Raw genomic sequence first — 14,933 nt, 5'->3', positions numbered from 1 at the left:
TGCATAGTATTCCATGGTGTATATGTGCCACATTTTCTTAATCCAGTCTGTCACTGATGGACATTTGGGTTAATTCCAAGTCTTTGCTATTGTGTATAGTGTTGCAATAAACATCTGTGTGCATGTGTCTTTATAGCAGCATGATTTATAATCCTTTGGGTATATACCCAGTAATGGGATGGCTGGGTCATATGGTACTTCTAGTTCTAGATCCTTGAGGAATCGCCATACTGTTTTCCATAATGGTTGAACTAGTGTAAAAGTGTTCCTATTTCTCCACATCCTCTCCAGCACCTGTTGTTTCCTGACTTTTTAATGATTGCAATTCTAACTGGTGTGAGATGGTATCTCATTGTGGTTTTGATTTGCATTTCTCTGATGGCCAGTGATGATGAGCATTTTTTCATGTGTCTGTTGGCTGTATGCATGTCTTCTTTTGAGAAATCTCTGTTCATATCCCTTGCCCACTATTTGATGGGGTTGTTTTTTTCTTGTAAATTTGTTTGAGTTCTTTGTAGGTTCTGGATATTAGCCTTTGTCAGATGAGTAGATTGCAAAAAATTTCTCCCATTCTGTAGGTTGCCTGTTCACTATGATGGTAGTTTCTTTTGCTGTGCAGAAGCTCTTTATTTTAATTAGATCCCATTTGTCAATTTTGGCTTTTGTTGCCATTGCTTTTGGTGTTTTAAACATGAAGTCCTTGCCCATGCCTCTGTCCTGAATGGTATTCCCTAGGTTTTCTTCTAGGGTTTTTATGGTATTAGATCTAACATTTAAGTCTCTCTAATCCATCTTGAACTAATTTTCAGATAAGGAGTAAGGAGCGATCCAGTTTCAGCTTTCTACTTATGGCTAGCCAATTTCCCAGCACCATTTATTAAATAGGGAATCCTTTTCCCATTTCTTGTTTTTTTGTCAGGGTTTGTCAAAAGATCAGATGGCTGTAGATGTGTGGTATTATTTCTGAGGGCTCTGTTCTGTTCCATTGGTCTTTCATCTCTGTTTTGGCACCAGTACCATGCTGTTTTGGTTACTGTAGCCTTGTAGTATAGTTTTTCTGAAGTCAGTAGTTTGGATGCTTCCGCTTTGTTCTTTTGACTTAGGATTATCTTGGCACGCGGGCCTTGGTTCCATGAACTTAAAGCAGTTCTTCCAATTCTGTGAAGAAAGCTGGTAGCTTGATGGGGATGGCATTGAATCCATAAATTACCTTGGGCAGTATGGCCATTTTCACGATATTGATTCTTCCTATCCATGAGCAGTATGTTCTTCCATTTGTTTATGTCCTCTTTATTTCACTGAGCAGTGGTTTGTGTTCTCCTGAAGAGGTCCTTCACATCCCTTGTGCTTGGATTCTAGGTATTTCTATTCTCTTTGAAGCAATTAGAATGGAAGTTCATTCATGATTTGGCTCTCTGTTTGTTCATACTGGTATATAAGAATGCTTGTGATTTTTTTGCACATTAGTTTTTGTATCCTCAGACTTTGCTGAAGTTGCTATCAGACTAAGGAGCTCTGGGCTGAGATGATGGGGTTTTAAACATAATCGCGGTCATCTGCAAAACAGACATTTGACTTCTTTCCTAACTGAATAATTCTCATTTCTTTCTCTTGCCTGATTGCCCTAGCCAGAACTTCCAACACTGTTGAATAGGAATGCGAGAGAGGGCATCCCTGTCTGCCAATTTTCAAAGGGAATGCTTCCAGTTTTTTCCCATCCAGCATGATATTGGCTGTGGGTTTGTCATAAATAGCTCTTATTATTTTGAGATATGTTCCATCAACAATTTATTGAGAGTTTTAGAATGAAGGCTGTTGAATTTTGTCAAAGGCCATTTCTGCATCTATTGAGATAATCATGTGGTTTTTGTCTTTGGTTCTGTTTTATATGCTGGATTACATTTATTGATTTGGTATATGTTGAACCAGCCTTGTATCCTAGGGATGAAGCCCACTTCATCATGGTGGATAAGCTTTTGATGTGCTGCTGGACTTATACAGTATTTTATTGGAGGATTTTGCACTCCATGTTCATCAGGTATTGGGTCTAAAATTCTCTTTTGTTGTGTCTCTGCCAGTACGGTATCAGGGATGATGTTGGCCTCATAAAATGAGTTAGGGAGGATCTCTTTTCTATTGATTGGAATAGTTTCAGCGAATAGTACCAGCTCCTCCTTGTACCTCTGGTAGAATTCAGCTGTGAATCCATCTGGTCTCCTGGACTTTTTTCAGCCAGAAGACACTATTGCCTCAGTTTCAGAGCCTGCTATTGGTCTATTCAGGATTCAACTTCTTCCTGTTTAGTCTTGGGAGAATGTGGTGTCCAGGAATTATCCGCTTTCTTCTAGATTTTCAGTTTATTTGCACAGAGGTGTTTATAGTATTCTCTGATAGTAGTTTGTATTTCTGTGGGGTCGGGTGGTGATATCCCCTTTATCATTTTTTTATTGCATCTATTTGATTCTTCTCCTTTCTTCTTTAATAGTATTAAGTATGTCTATCAATTTTGTTGATCTTTCAAAAACCAACTCCTGATTCATTGATTTTTTGGAGGGATTTTTGTGTCTCTATCTCCTTCAGTTCTGCTCTGATCTTAGTTATTTCTTGCCTTCTGCTAGCTTTGAATGTGTTTGTTTTGCTTCTAGTTCCTCTAATTGTGATGTTAGAGTGTCAATTTTAGATCTTTCCAGCTTTCTCTGTGGGCATTTAGTGCTATAAATTTCCCCTCACACTGCTTTTAAATGTGTCCTAGAGATTCTGGTATGTTGTATCTTTGTTCTCATTGTTTCAAAGAAGATCTTTTTCTGCCTTCATTTGCTATGTACCCAGTAGTCATTCAGGATGTTGTTTAGTTTCCATGTAGCTGAGTAGTTTTGATTGAGTTTCTTAGTCCCTGAGTTCTAGTTTGATTGCAGTGTGGTCTGGGAGACAGTTTATTATAATTTCTGTTCTTGTACATTTGCTGAGGAGGCTTTACTCCAATTATGTGGTCAATTTTGAAATAAGTGTGATGTGGTACAGAAGAATGTATATTCTGTTGATTTGGGGTGGAGAGTTCTGTAGATGTCTATTAGGTCCACTTAAGTAGAGATGAGTTCAATTCCTGGATATCCTTTGCTAACTTTCAGGTCTCATTGTTCTGTCTAATGCTGACAGTGGGTGTTGAAGTTCCCATTATTATTGTAAGGGAGTCTAAGTCTCTTTGTAAGTCTCTATGACTTGGTTTAGGAATCTGGTGTCTGTATTGCATATATATTTAGGATAGTTAGCTCTCCTGTTGAATTGATCCTTTACCATTATGTAATGGCCTTCTTTGTCTCTCTTTTGATCTTTGATGGTTTAAAGTCTGTTTTATCAGAGACTAGTATTGCAACCCCTGCTTTTTTGTTCTCCATTTGCTTGGTAAATCTTCCTCCATCCCTTTATTTTGAGACTATGTGTCTCTGCATTATGAGTCTCCTGAATACAGCAAACTGATGGATCTGACTTTATCCAGTTTGCCAGTCTGTGTCTTTTAATTGGACCATTTAGTCCATTTACATTTTTTTTTTTTTTTTGAGACAGAGTCTCACTCTGTGGCCCAGGCTGGAGTGCAGTGGCTGGATCTCAGCTCACTGGCAGCTCCGGGCCCTGGGTTTACCATTCTCCTGCCTCAGCTCCTCTGGAGTAGCTGGGACTACACGCCCCACCACGCCCAGCTAGTTTTTGTTTCCTCTTAGTAGAGACGGGGTTTCACCATGTTAGCCAGCATGGTCTTGATCTCCTGACCTCGTGATCCGCCCGTCTCGGCCTCCCAAAGTGCTGGGATTACAGGCTTCAGCCACCGCACCCGGCCGTCCATTTACATTTAAGGTTAATATTGTTATATGTGAATGTGATCCTGTCATTGTGATGTTAACTGGTTATTTTGCTCGTTAGTTGATGCAGTTTCTTCCTAGCGTCAATGGTCTTTACATTTTGGCCTGTTTTTGCAATGGCTGGTACCGGTTGTTTCTTTCCATGTTTAGTGCTTCCTTCTGTAAGCAGGCCTGGTGGTGACAAAATCTCTAAGCATTTGCTTATCTGTAAAGGATTTTATTTCTCCTTTACTTATGAAACTTAGTTTGGCTGGATATGAAATTCTGGGTTGAAAATTCTTTTCTTTAAGAATGTTGAATATTGGCCCCCACTCTCTTCTGGCTTGGAGAGTTTCTGCCAAGAGATCTGCTGTTAGTCTGATGGCTTCCCTTCCCTTTGTGGGTAACCCGACCTTTCTCTCTGGCTGCCCTTTACAGTTTTTTCTTCATTTCAACTTTGGTGAATCTGACAATTATGTGTCTTGGAGTTGCTCTTCTCGAGGAGTATCTTTGTGGCATTCTCTGTATTTCGTGAATTTGAATTTTGGCCTGCCTTACTAGGTTGGGGAAGTTCTCCTGGATGATATCCTGAAGAGTGTTTTCCAACTTGGTTCCATTTTCACCCTTACTTTCAGGCACCCCAATCAGACATAGATTTGTTCTTTTCACATAATCCCATACTTCTTCAAGGCTTTGTTCATTTCTTTTTCCTCTTTTTTCTTTAGACTTCTCTTCTCACTTCATTTCATTCATTTGATCCCCAATCGCTGATACTCTTTCTTCCAGTTGATCGAGTTGGTTACTGAAGCTTGTGCATTTGTCACGTATTTCTCGTGTCATGGTTTTCATCTCTGTCAGTTCGTTTATGGCCTTCTCTGCATTGATTATTCTAGTTATCCATTCTTCCATTCTTTTTTCAAGATTTTTAGTTTCTTTGCGCTGGGTACGTAATTCCTCCTTTAGCTCTGAGAAGTTTGATGGACTGAGGCCTTCTTCTCTCAGGTCATCAAAGTCATTCTCCATCCAGCTTTGATCCATTACTGGCGATGAGCTGCGTTCCTTTGGAGCAGGAGATGCGCTCTTAGTTTTTGAATTTCCATTTTTTCTGCCCTGCTTTTTCCTCATCTTTGTGGTTTTATTTGCCTTTGGTCTTTGACTATGGTGACGTACTGATGGGGTTTTGATGTGGGTGTCCTTCCTGTTTGTTAGTTTTCCTTCTAACAGTCAGAACACTCAGCTGTAGGTCTGTTGGAGATTGCTTGAGGTCCACTCCAGACCCTGTTTGCCTGGGTATCAGCAGCAGAGGCTGCAGAAGATAGAATATTGCTGAACAGCGAGTGTACCTGTCTGATTCTTGCTTTGGAAGCTTCGTCTCAGGGGTGTACCCCGCTGTGTGAGGTGTGCGGTGTCGGTCTGCCCCTAGTGGGGGATGTCTCCCAGATAGGCTACTCAGGGGTCAGAGACCCACTTGAGCAGGCAGTCTGTCCGTTCTCAGATCTCAATCTCCATGTTGGGAGATCCACTGCTCTCTTCAAAGCTGTCAGACAGGATCGTTTGCGTCTGCAGAGGTTTCTGCTGCTTTTTGTTGTTTGTTTGTTTGTTTAGCTGTGTCCTGTCCCCAGAGGTGGAGTCTACAGAGACAGGCAGGCCTCCTTGAGCTGCTGTGGGCTCCACCCAGTTTGAGCTTCCCAGAGGCTTTGTTTACCTACTTAAGCCTCAGCAATGGCAGGCAGGCACCCCTCCCCCAGCCTCACTGCTGCCTTGCCTTTAGATAGCATACTGCTGTGCTAGCAATGAGGGAGGTTCCGCGGGCGTGGGACCCTCCCGGCCAGGTGTGGGATATAATCTCCTGGTGTGCCGTTTGCTAAGACCCTTGGTAAAGTGCAGTATTGGGGTGGGAGCTACCCGATTTTCCAGGTGTTGTGTGTCTCAGTTCCCCTGGCTAGGGAAAGGGATTCCCTTCCCCCTTGCGAGGTGAGGCGATGGCTCACCCTGCTTCAGCTCTCACTGGTCGGGCTGCAGCAGCTGACCAGCACTGATTGTCTGGCACTCCCTAGTGAGATGAACCCAGTACCTCAGTTGAAAATGCAGAAATCACCTGTCTTCTGTTTTGCTGGCGCTGGGAGCTGGAGACTGGAGCTGTTCCTATTCGGCCATCTTGCCAAAAATATCTCTATTTGGCATATTTTCTATTGGATTTCATGGGTTATCATATATAAGTCTTCCAACAATGTCTTATAAGTATTATTAAAATTGTTATAGGTAAGGAAACCTGAGGAACAGACAAGTTAAATAACTTTCTAAAACTCACAAAGCCAGCAAGTCAGGAAATAAATCCAGGTTCTCTGACTCCAAGGTCACTGTTTTAGTCAGTCTGGGTACTAAAACAAAGTACCACAGTCTAGGTGGTGGCTTATAAACAACAGATATTTATTTAATATTTAATTAATTTAATATTTATTTATTAAATATTAATATAATATTTATGGAGGCTGGAAGTTTGAGATCAGAATGCCAGCATGGTGGAGTTCTGATGAGGGCCTTCTTCCAGGTTGCAGACTGCCAACTTCTTATTGTAGCCTCACATGGGAGAAAGAGAGGGAGCTAGCTCTCTGGCCTCTTCTTATAAGGGCACTAATTCCATTCAGGAGAGCTCCACCTTCATTACTTAATTACCTCCCAAAGATCCCACCTCCAAATATCATCACACTGTGGAATAGATTTCCACATATGAATTTTAGGGGTATATAACATGTAGATCATTGCAAAGGCCTTTGGATATTAACCAATAATATAACCAATAATTGGATATTATCCAGTAACATGGATATTAGTTCAGTGCTGCAATAGTCCAACTTTTATAAACCCAATTAAGGATATCAATAAATGTAACCAAGTTAATATTATAAGTCAGAGACTTTTACAACTTTCCATAAATTTCAAGTGAAAGAATTTTTAGAGCCCAATTTTCACAACATCGTCTGAGTTCCTCAAGAACCAACTAATAAAATATCCTAGCACACATTCGTCATAACAAATGTCGGTTGTAATTGGAAATCCACATTAAATCTGAATATTCCCCAATAGTTTAAAAAGTAATTACAAATATTCTTTTCTATCTACATGTATTTATTTATGTATTAGCCCATTCCCAGCAGATTTTATTTCATTCTTTCACAGTAAACAAACTCAGGGAATTTTTACTGTTTTACTGTAGTTCAAATCCAGTAAGTTTTACTGTAGTTTTCATGTTAACAATTTATATGGGCTAAAAAAGTTTTACTGTAGTTTTTATGTTAATGGTTTATATGGGTTAAAATTTGCACCCTCATTCTTAATTTGGTAGTAATCTGTAGTCACCATATGAAAGAAAATAAAGTTACTTTTGGGGAAATTACATGAATAAGGTCAAATGAGATCTGCAACTGTGGGATACAGTTTTGTCAACATTTTAAAAGGCCAACCAGGCTTTGGTCATTGTACATTGATATGATATAGGCCTATGCTTTTGTTATATTTGTTTCAAAGTTCTGTATTAATTATGAAATAATGGCTTATTCTGAGAAGAAATGATTATATTTGATTTTGAGAATTTTGCATTTGAGCTGATAAAATAAGATACACCAGAAAGAAGTGAAAACATGAAAATTAAGCTTCAGTGGAAGTATAGGAAAGTTTTAAATATTTTTATAATGAATAGATTATATATCACATGAATATATTATATATTCCTCCTTGACCTCATTCCTGAAATCTCACCCAATCTTTGACCTTCCCTGGCAAAGATCAAAATTGAGAAAAAGATCAGGAGTGGGGTAAGTCTCAGGAATAAAATAAGAGGGCAGCTGATGTTCACATTGCTTGGTAATTAAAAATAATAAAGACTTTTAAAAGCAGTGTTAATGTGTCACCAAGGTCATTAAATCAGTTTGGAATCTGGCAGCATTTGTGCACACGAGTAACCAGACTCCCTATCGCAAGCCCTCATGTAATTTTGAAGTGGGTCATAGAGTCTAGGGAGTTTTGGAAAAACTTTTTTCCAATGTGAGCTCTTTTCTCTATAGGTACTATTCTTTGACAAGCCAGGCCAGATAGTCTGGATTAGTCCCTGCTTATGTAATGCAGGCTGCTACTTTTAAAACACGCTTTCATTCATTTTTAAAAGAAATGCATGCTTATTAATCACAGTTTGGAAATACCAGAAATTACAAAGAAGAAAAAATAGCCCATAGCTTCACCATCCAATACCTTATGCAAATTTAGAAGTATTTTCTAAATCTTGTTTTACTTTGTAAAGTTAAAAAAGACACTTGAAATCATATTGATGTATAATTATGAATGCTGGATTTTTTACTAAACATTGTAAGTATTTTACTATGTTGTTAGACACATAAATATTAACTTTCATGTATTTAAAAAATTAAATAAATTTTTTAAAGATCAAACTTAAACTACTGCATAGTATTCCAGAGTTTATTCAATTATTGCCCTTTGACAGTTACTTAGTTTTTTTGTTTTTAATACTGCAAACATGCTACACTGGATATCCTTTTATATTCTTCTTTGTGTACATGCGTATATAATTCTCTGAGAGAGTTCTAGAAATGGAATTCCTACTCGAAGGGTATATACATTTATATTTTGTTATATATTGCCAAATTGTCCTCCAAAAAGGCTGGGCTAATTTAAATTACTCCCAACAGTGTTTTCTTGTTTGTTTGTTTGTTTTGAGATAGGGTCTCATTCTGTTGCCCAGGCTAGAGTGTAGTGGCACAATCATAGCTCACTGTAACCTGGGACTCCTGGGCTCAAGCAGTCCTCTCAGTGGGATCTTGCTATGTTGTCTAGGCTAGTCACGAACTCCTGGCCTCAATGGATCCTCCTGCCTCAGCCTTGGTGGGATTACAGGCATGAACCACCGTGCCTGGCTGTGTTTTATTGTTTTAATTTGCATTTCCTTATTGGTGCAACTGAGCATCTTTTCATCTGTTTATTTTTACTTTTTCTTTTGTGAATTGTTCTTCCTATCCTCTAGTTTTTCACTGGGCTATTTATTGACTTGTAGGAGCTCTTTATATTCTGGGAGACAGAGAAATGACAGTGTCAGATAGGAGCTGGTCCAGTTGTTTTCTGCTTAAACAGTAACAGAGAACACCAACATCAGACAAGGTTATTCTGTAACTGTGATAAAGTAAGACAAAAATATGACCACTCTGTAATTATGTCTGAGCAAAGATAAAAACAAGAACACTGTGCAAATCACAAAAATGACCATAAAAAATGAGGGCCTAATGCTGTTTTACCTATTTACAACTTTAGCTCCATTGGATACCTCCTAGATAATAATTAAGATATGCAATCATGGAATTGCTTCACTTTCTGAAAGACTCACCTCAACATTTAACACAAGCCCAAACCACAAAACAATCCCCCTCTTAATTTCCTCTTACTGAGATATCTCACCTGTTCCCCTGGCACACAATCTCTTTTTGCAACAAGTAGTAGATCCAACATGCCTACAGGTATGTTTTCTGGTATCTGTGGACTTCTGGATGTTAATCCTTTGCTCTGATGCTTAATACAGATATTTTCGCCTGGCCTTTCTTTTGTCTCTTAACTTTGTTTATGGTATCTCTGTTACTGCCACGTTTCTAATTTTATGTTGTCAATTTTATCAGTCTTCTCCTTTATGGCTTCTTTAGCTTTGTGACTTGTTCCCACCTTAGATTATAAATAGTATTATCCCATATTTTCTTTTAATATTTTTACAATAAAAAATGTTTAGCTCTTTAATTCATCTGGACTTTACTTTTGTGTGCAGGTAAGGAAGATCGAAGTTTTTTTCTAAATCTAGGACACTTCATTCAGGACTTAATTCACACCCATCGCTTTCTCTGGGCGGCTTTCCTTGACCCTCTCCCACCACCTCAACAATCTGAGTTAGGCGTCCTTGCGTTTTATTCCCATAGCACACATCGCAACAGTCATCACTTAGAATAGTTTGCTTGAGAGCAAGAGCAGTGTTTTATTTATAATTGTATCTCCGTGTCCAGTAGGTTGCCTGCACAGTAGGAGTTTAATCAATATCTATCGATTGACTGTCCTCACTTCGTCTCCTTGAGAGCAGGGGCTAGATCGTATTTGGTGGGCCTCTACCGGGTAGATATGAAATTGAAATAAACCAGAGATTCAGTCCCCATGTTGCCATGGCAATGCGGCGGATTCTTCAGGTCTGTAACGTCAGTTGTGCACTACAATTGGCTAAGAAATCGAACGCTTGTCTCACTCCCCTTCACAATTTTCTCCCCGGCTGCTACACTTAAAACTAAAATTACGTAAACGGAAGGAATAATTTCCGTGCAGTTTCGCCAAAGCCCCTTTCCTGGATTCTGGCTCCTTCTTCTTGCCCCACGGCTGAGGGGATGCAAGCAGTGACTCCTGTCCTCGGGTACCTTACAGACCCCTGGGGCTAGCTTAAGAGGTGCTGGAGAGTGACTGGGCGCCTGGAGTGGGTAGAAGCAGAAAGCTTCTATCTCATGGCGTACCCCTTTCCCGCACCCTGACGACTGCCTAGGTCGGCCCTGCCCTGTGCTCGGAGAGCGGACACCGGGCGCACCAGCCGTGTGCTAATGATTGGTGCATGCGCACCTTTCTAGGAAGACTGTTAGGAGACTGGAGGCTGGGCTGTGGCCTGTGGGAAATGTAGTCTCAAGGCGTCCTGTGTCCTGGAGCTTGAGAGGCGGCTCTGCCTCAAAATGTTGACTCAGTCATTGACCGCTGAGGGAAAAGACTGCCCTGCTTCTTATTACTGAGACGTAAACGAATCAGAAATGGGTGAGAGACTATAGATAATCTGGGGTAGAATTTGGTAGCCTCCTAATTTTCACCCTCCTGAAGAACTGATCCTACTCTCCTTCCGTCTCTTTCCTCAAAACTGTTCCAGAATCTGGCTGGGCGTTTCATTCTTTCTTTCCTGGATCCCTGTAGAAATTGAATTTCTAATTGAGTGATGACCTGCCTCATGGCAAATGAAAAGAGCAGAGGCCTTGGCCTTAGTGTGGTGGTGTGTAGGTGTGTAGGTGGGAAAGTGGGGGGGAGGGGATGTGTCAGGTTTTTCTTTCTGTCTTTTTGTTTGTTTGTTTCCTTCAGAGTGCAAACTGGAAAGCCCAAACATGTAAAGGTGCCCAGAACAGTGCTCGGTGCAAAATAGACAGGAGGTATATGATGTTTGTTGAACTTAATATGATAAAGGGCTTTGAGAGGAAAATGATTGCCCACTGTGGGACAGGGACTGGGGAGGGAGAATAGAATATATGGTATGAGTCAGAGGATCTGTGGTCCTGGCACATGGCTTGACCGTCCACAGTACATCTTGGTCAGCTGCTTCATTTCACAGAAAACTGAGATAAAAGGGCCCTGCCTGCCCAAGGTCCACCACTACACAGCAACAGCATTGAAACTAGAACCAAGGGCTCCCCTCCCATGGTAAACCTCCAGATCAGACAATGAAGTGTGGAGATCAGCTTCTCACACCTCTGAGGGTAAATAAAGGCTAGGAAGGCAGTGTCAAGGAAAGATGATGCCAGAATCTGGCCTTTCTTCTAAGACAGATTGAGGTCTCCTCCTCTTCAGTAATGTGTTCTGTAGGTTAGCTAAACAAAGAGAGCTTACCCTTCCTGTGAATCTCAGAAAGGGAGGAATAACTATTTGAATTGCCAATGACAAGGAGCATGGAACCCAGGAAACTTAAAGTAAACATTCAACTGTATCCTAAAATCCATATGATTCCTCCCATTTCTCTTCCTCCTCCTCCTCTTCCTCCTCCTCCTCCTCCTTCTTCTTCTTCCTCCTTCTACTCCTTCTCCTTCTTCTTCTTCTTTCAAATCCATAAAGTGATAGAAGTTTATTAAGAAAGTAAAGGGAGCCTGTAATCCCAGGACTTTGGGAGGCCAAGGCGGGCAGATCACGAGGCCAGGAGATGGAGACCATCCTGGCTGACACGGTGAAACCCCATCTCTACTAAAAATACAAAAAATTAGCCTGGCGTGGTGGTGGGCACCTTTAGTCCTGGCTACTCAGGAGGCTGAGACAAGAGAATGGCGTGAACCCAGGAGGTAGAGCTTGCAGTGAGCCGAGATCGCACCACTGCACTCCAGCCTGGGTGACAGAGTGAGACTCCGTCTCAAAAAAAAAAAAAAGTAAAAGGAAAAAATAATGGATACTTCATAGGCAGAGCAGCCCTCCTCTTCTTAATGATAGTTATCATCAGATCTAAAGTAGCCTCTGGAATGATGGAGTTAGAAGATTTCATTCTTCCTTTCCTGGATCCCTTTAGAAATTGAATTGCTAATTGAGTGATGACCAGCCTCATGGCAAATGGAAAGAACAGAGGCCTTGGCCTTAGAAAAGCCTAGATTCAAGTCCTAATTCTGTAATTAAACTCTATAATTAAAACTAACATGATCAAATTACTTCTCTATCTGTTCTCTATCTGTTAAAAGGGGTAATAGTACTTACTTCGTAAGGCTGTGGTAGAAAACAAATGAAACAAATGAAATTTTTACTGGAGTTAAGCACCTACCACAAGGTAAAAGGGACATTGGTTTCACTCAGGTCCCCAAAAGTACCTGAACTGCAATTGAGGAACTAAAAAAGTAAGAGCACAAATAGACACTTTTAGAGGAAGTTCTGGGCAACATCTTTCTCCCTGACAGGATAGTCTGCAGGAGTATATGATAGGAATTTGGAATGCTAGCACCTAGACTGAGATGCTGTTTAATTTCCACAGAGCTCCTCTATGTACCAGGGTACACTTCTGAAAATCTGTATCTCTTTTCTTAGAAGCTGGCTCTCTCCTGGCCTGTAGTTGTAATCTGAGCTACATAATGCCTTCAGGGCCAGACATTGGAGTCAGAAGGGTACTCTGTGGTAAAACTCAGGAATATTCCCCCTGGAATCAGGAGTTCAACCTATGAGAACTCTTTTGGCTCTAAGATTTCCTACCGTAGCTTTTTTTGAATGAACTGTGACTCAATTCTAGAAGCTGTACCTTAAGGGGTTGTGTTGGGAGCAAGCTCCCCAAAATCCGGCCATAAACTGGCCCCAAAACTGGCCATGAACAAAATCTCTGCAGCACTGTAGCATGTTCATGATGGCCATAACGCCCAAGCTGGAAGGTTGTGGGTTTACCGGAATGATGGCAAGGAACACCTGGCCTGCCCAGGGTGGAAAACCACTTAAAGGCATTCTTAAGCCACAAACAATAGCTTGAGCAATTTATACCTTAAGGACATGCTCCTGCTGCAGTTAACTAGCCCAACCTATTCATTTAATTTGGCCCATCCCTTAGTTTTCCATAAGGGATACTTTTAGTTAATTTAATATCTATAGAAACAATGCTAATGACTGGTTTGCTGTTAATAAATATGTGGGTAAATCTCTGTTCGGGGCTCTCAGCTCTGAAGGCTGTGAGACCCCTGATTACCCACTTCACACCTCTGTATTTCTGTGTGTGCGTGTCTTTCATTCCTCTAGCGCTGCTGGGTTAGGGTCTTCCTGACGGAGCTGGTCTCGGCAGGTTGAGGCCAGAACCACACTCAGAAACAGATCCTGGAGTTCCAAGAGTTTGCATCTGTAAGAGTCTTGGAAGTTCACAAAGTAGGTGAGATAGGGCACTTGGGTGATCAGGGAGATAGGGAGTTTAGAAGGGCAGAGCTGGAGAGAAGGAATGGGGCTCATTGCCTGTGTTTATAAGGAAACACACAAATTCGGTATACAGAATACTGGTAGGTGGTTTTTGAGAATTATCTGCCAGAAAACAAAGTAGTGAACAGTGAGGAACGAGTTTATGATGGGGCTAGCATCCCTTCTTTGTCTTCGGAAGATTTATATTTCCTTTGGACCCATAATCCTTTGCAAGACAGGTTAGTGATTCTTTCCTGAGGTTCCATAGCTCCGAATACTTATCTGCCTCTTTGCTTGAAGTTATAAACTATGGTAGGACAGCAGAGGTCATGATAGTAAAGGATGAAACTGGAAGTAGAAGCCAGGGCAACAAAGTCGAGTAGAGATTGCAAGGTCCTTCAGCTAACTCTCTGTACTGTGTATCTCAATGGATCCTAGGCTTTAGGCCAGAATCTTTCAGAAATTTCTTTAATGTCACTAACAACGCCTGAAAACAGGACTTTGCCCTCTTCCCCTTCCTCTTGTTTCTTAGGGTTATGCAAAATTTAACTCAGTTTAACAAGAAGTCTTAATCCTGAATGCTATAGGAACAAGAAATGGTCTTCTGCTTGCAATCTAGAAACAGGACCAGGAAGTCCTTCTGATGGGGTTGGTTGGCATCACTGAGTCCACAGTAGAGAAAACTGATACCTAACCTGAAGAACTGCCCTAAAAAGAGGGGTTACAGCATCTGCATCCCAGATTGCGGGAACAGAGACATCCCAGGTAAACGAAGGGAAACGTTTCAGTAGGTTAATCCCAATATAGATGAATGGGGCAGAGAATAGTTTATCACTTCTATCCCTCTGTATCCACCCAAAACTTCTTAATCTCACCTTCTGAGGCAAATTCAGGTTGGGACAACCCTAAGTCTCAATGTTCTCAAGGCCCACCAAGAGAAGCTCTCAAAAGCAAAATACCTTTCTAAACTAAAATTTATGGAAAATAGATTCAGATTTCAAGTTAATGATGAAAAAATACACTTTAGCTTTCATTTTTCTAGGGTTGTTAGTAGTACTACCTTTGGGAAGATAGAATAGTAATGAGGAAAATCAAGATGTTACTAGTTTCTAGTGACTTTCTTCTTTTCTGAATCATCTACTTTCCTAGTTTTCCTCTCTTCCCACTGACAATAATTCTAGAGACCGGAATATGACATCCCCAGATGGCATTTTCTTACAGTCAAATCCTAAGTAAGTTTTAATTATCTTTGTTTCTATTGAAAAAAACAGTATAAGTTCATGATTCAGAAATCATAAGGCTGAAGAATGGGGACTGCCATGAAATGTCATGATAAAATTTGACAAAAAGCTTTGATGGTGTGAGGCTATGGGAGGTGATTTTCTGACAGTTTGGAGTGTGTGTTTGCTTGTA

The 14,933-nt window shown here is 40.7% G+C and overlaps 1 long non-coding RNA gene and 1 pseudogene across 2 annotated transcripts in view; one reads left to right on the top strand and one right to left on the bottom strand.

Annotated features, from left to right (window-relative positions):
* Positions 1 to 11,114, bottom strand: part of LOC116268865 — a 58,627-nt pseudogene extending 47,513 nt beyond the window's left edge. Inside the window, exon 1 of the transcript XR_004176059.1 lies at positions 9,300 to 11,114. The product of XR_004176059.1 is annotated as a 40S ribosomal protein S25 pseudogene, transcript variant X2 (transcript). The remainder of the gene's footprint in view (positions 1 to 9,299) is intronic.
* Positions 1 to 14,933, top strand: part of LOC116268866 — a 116,803-nt gene that overhangs the window by 6,608 nt on the left and 95,262 nt on the right. The window lies entirely within an intron of this gene.

The sequence above is a fragment of the Papio anubis genome, chromosome 9 (assembly GCF_008728515.1).
Source record: "Papio anubis isolate 15944 chromosome 9, Panubis1.0, whole genome shotgun sequence".
In the NCBI taxonomy this organism is placed as follows: Eukaryota; Metazoa; Chordata; class Mammalia; order Primates; family Cercopithecidae; genus Papio; species Papio anubis.
This window is presented reverse-complemented; position numbering and strand designations above follow the sequence as displayed.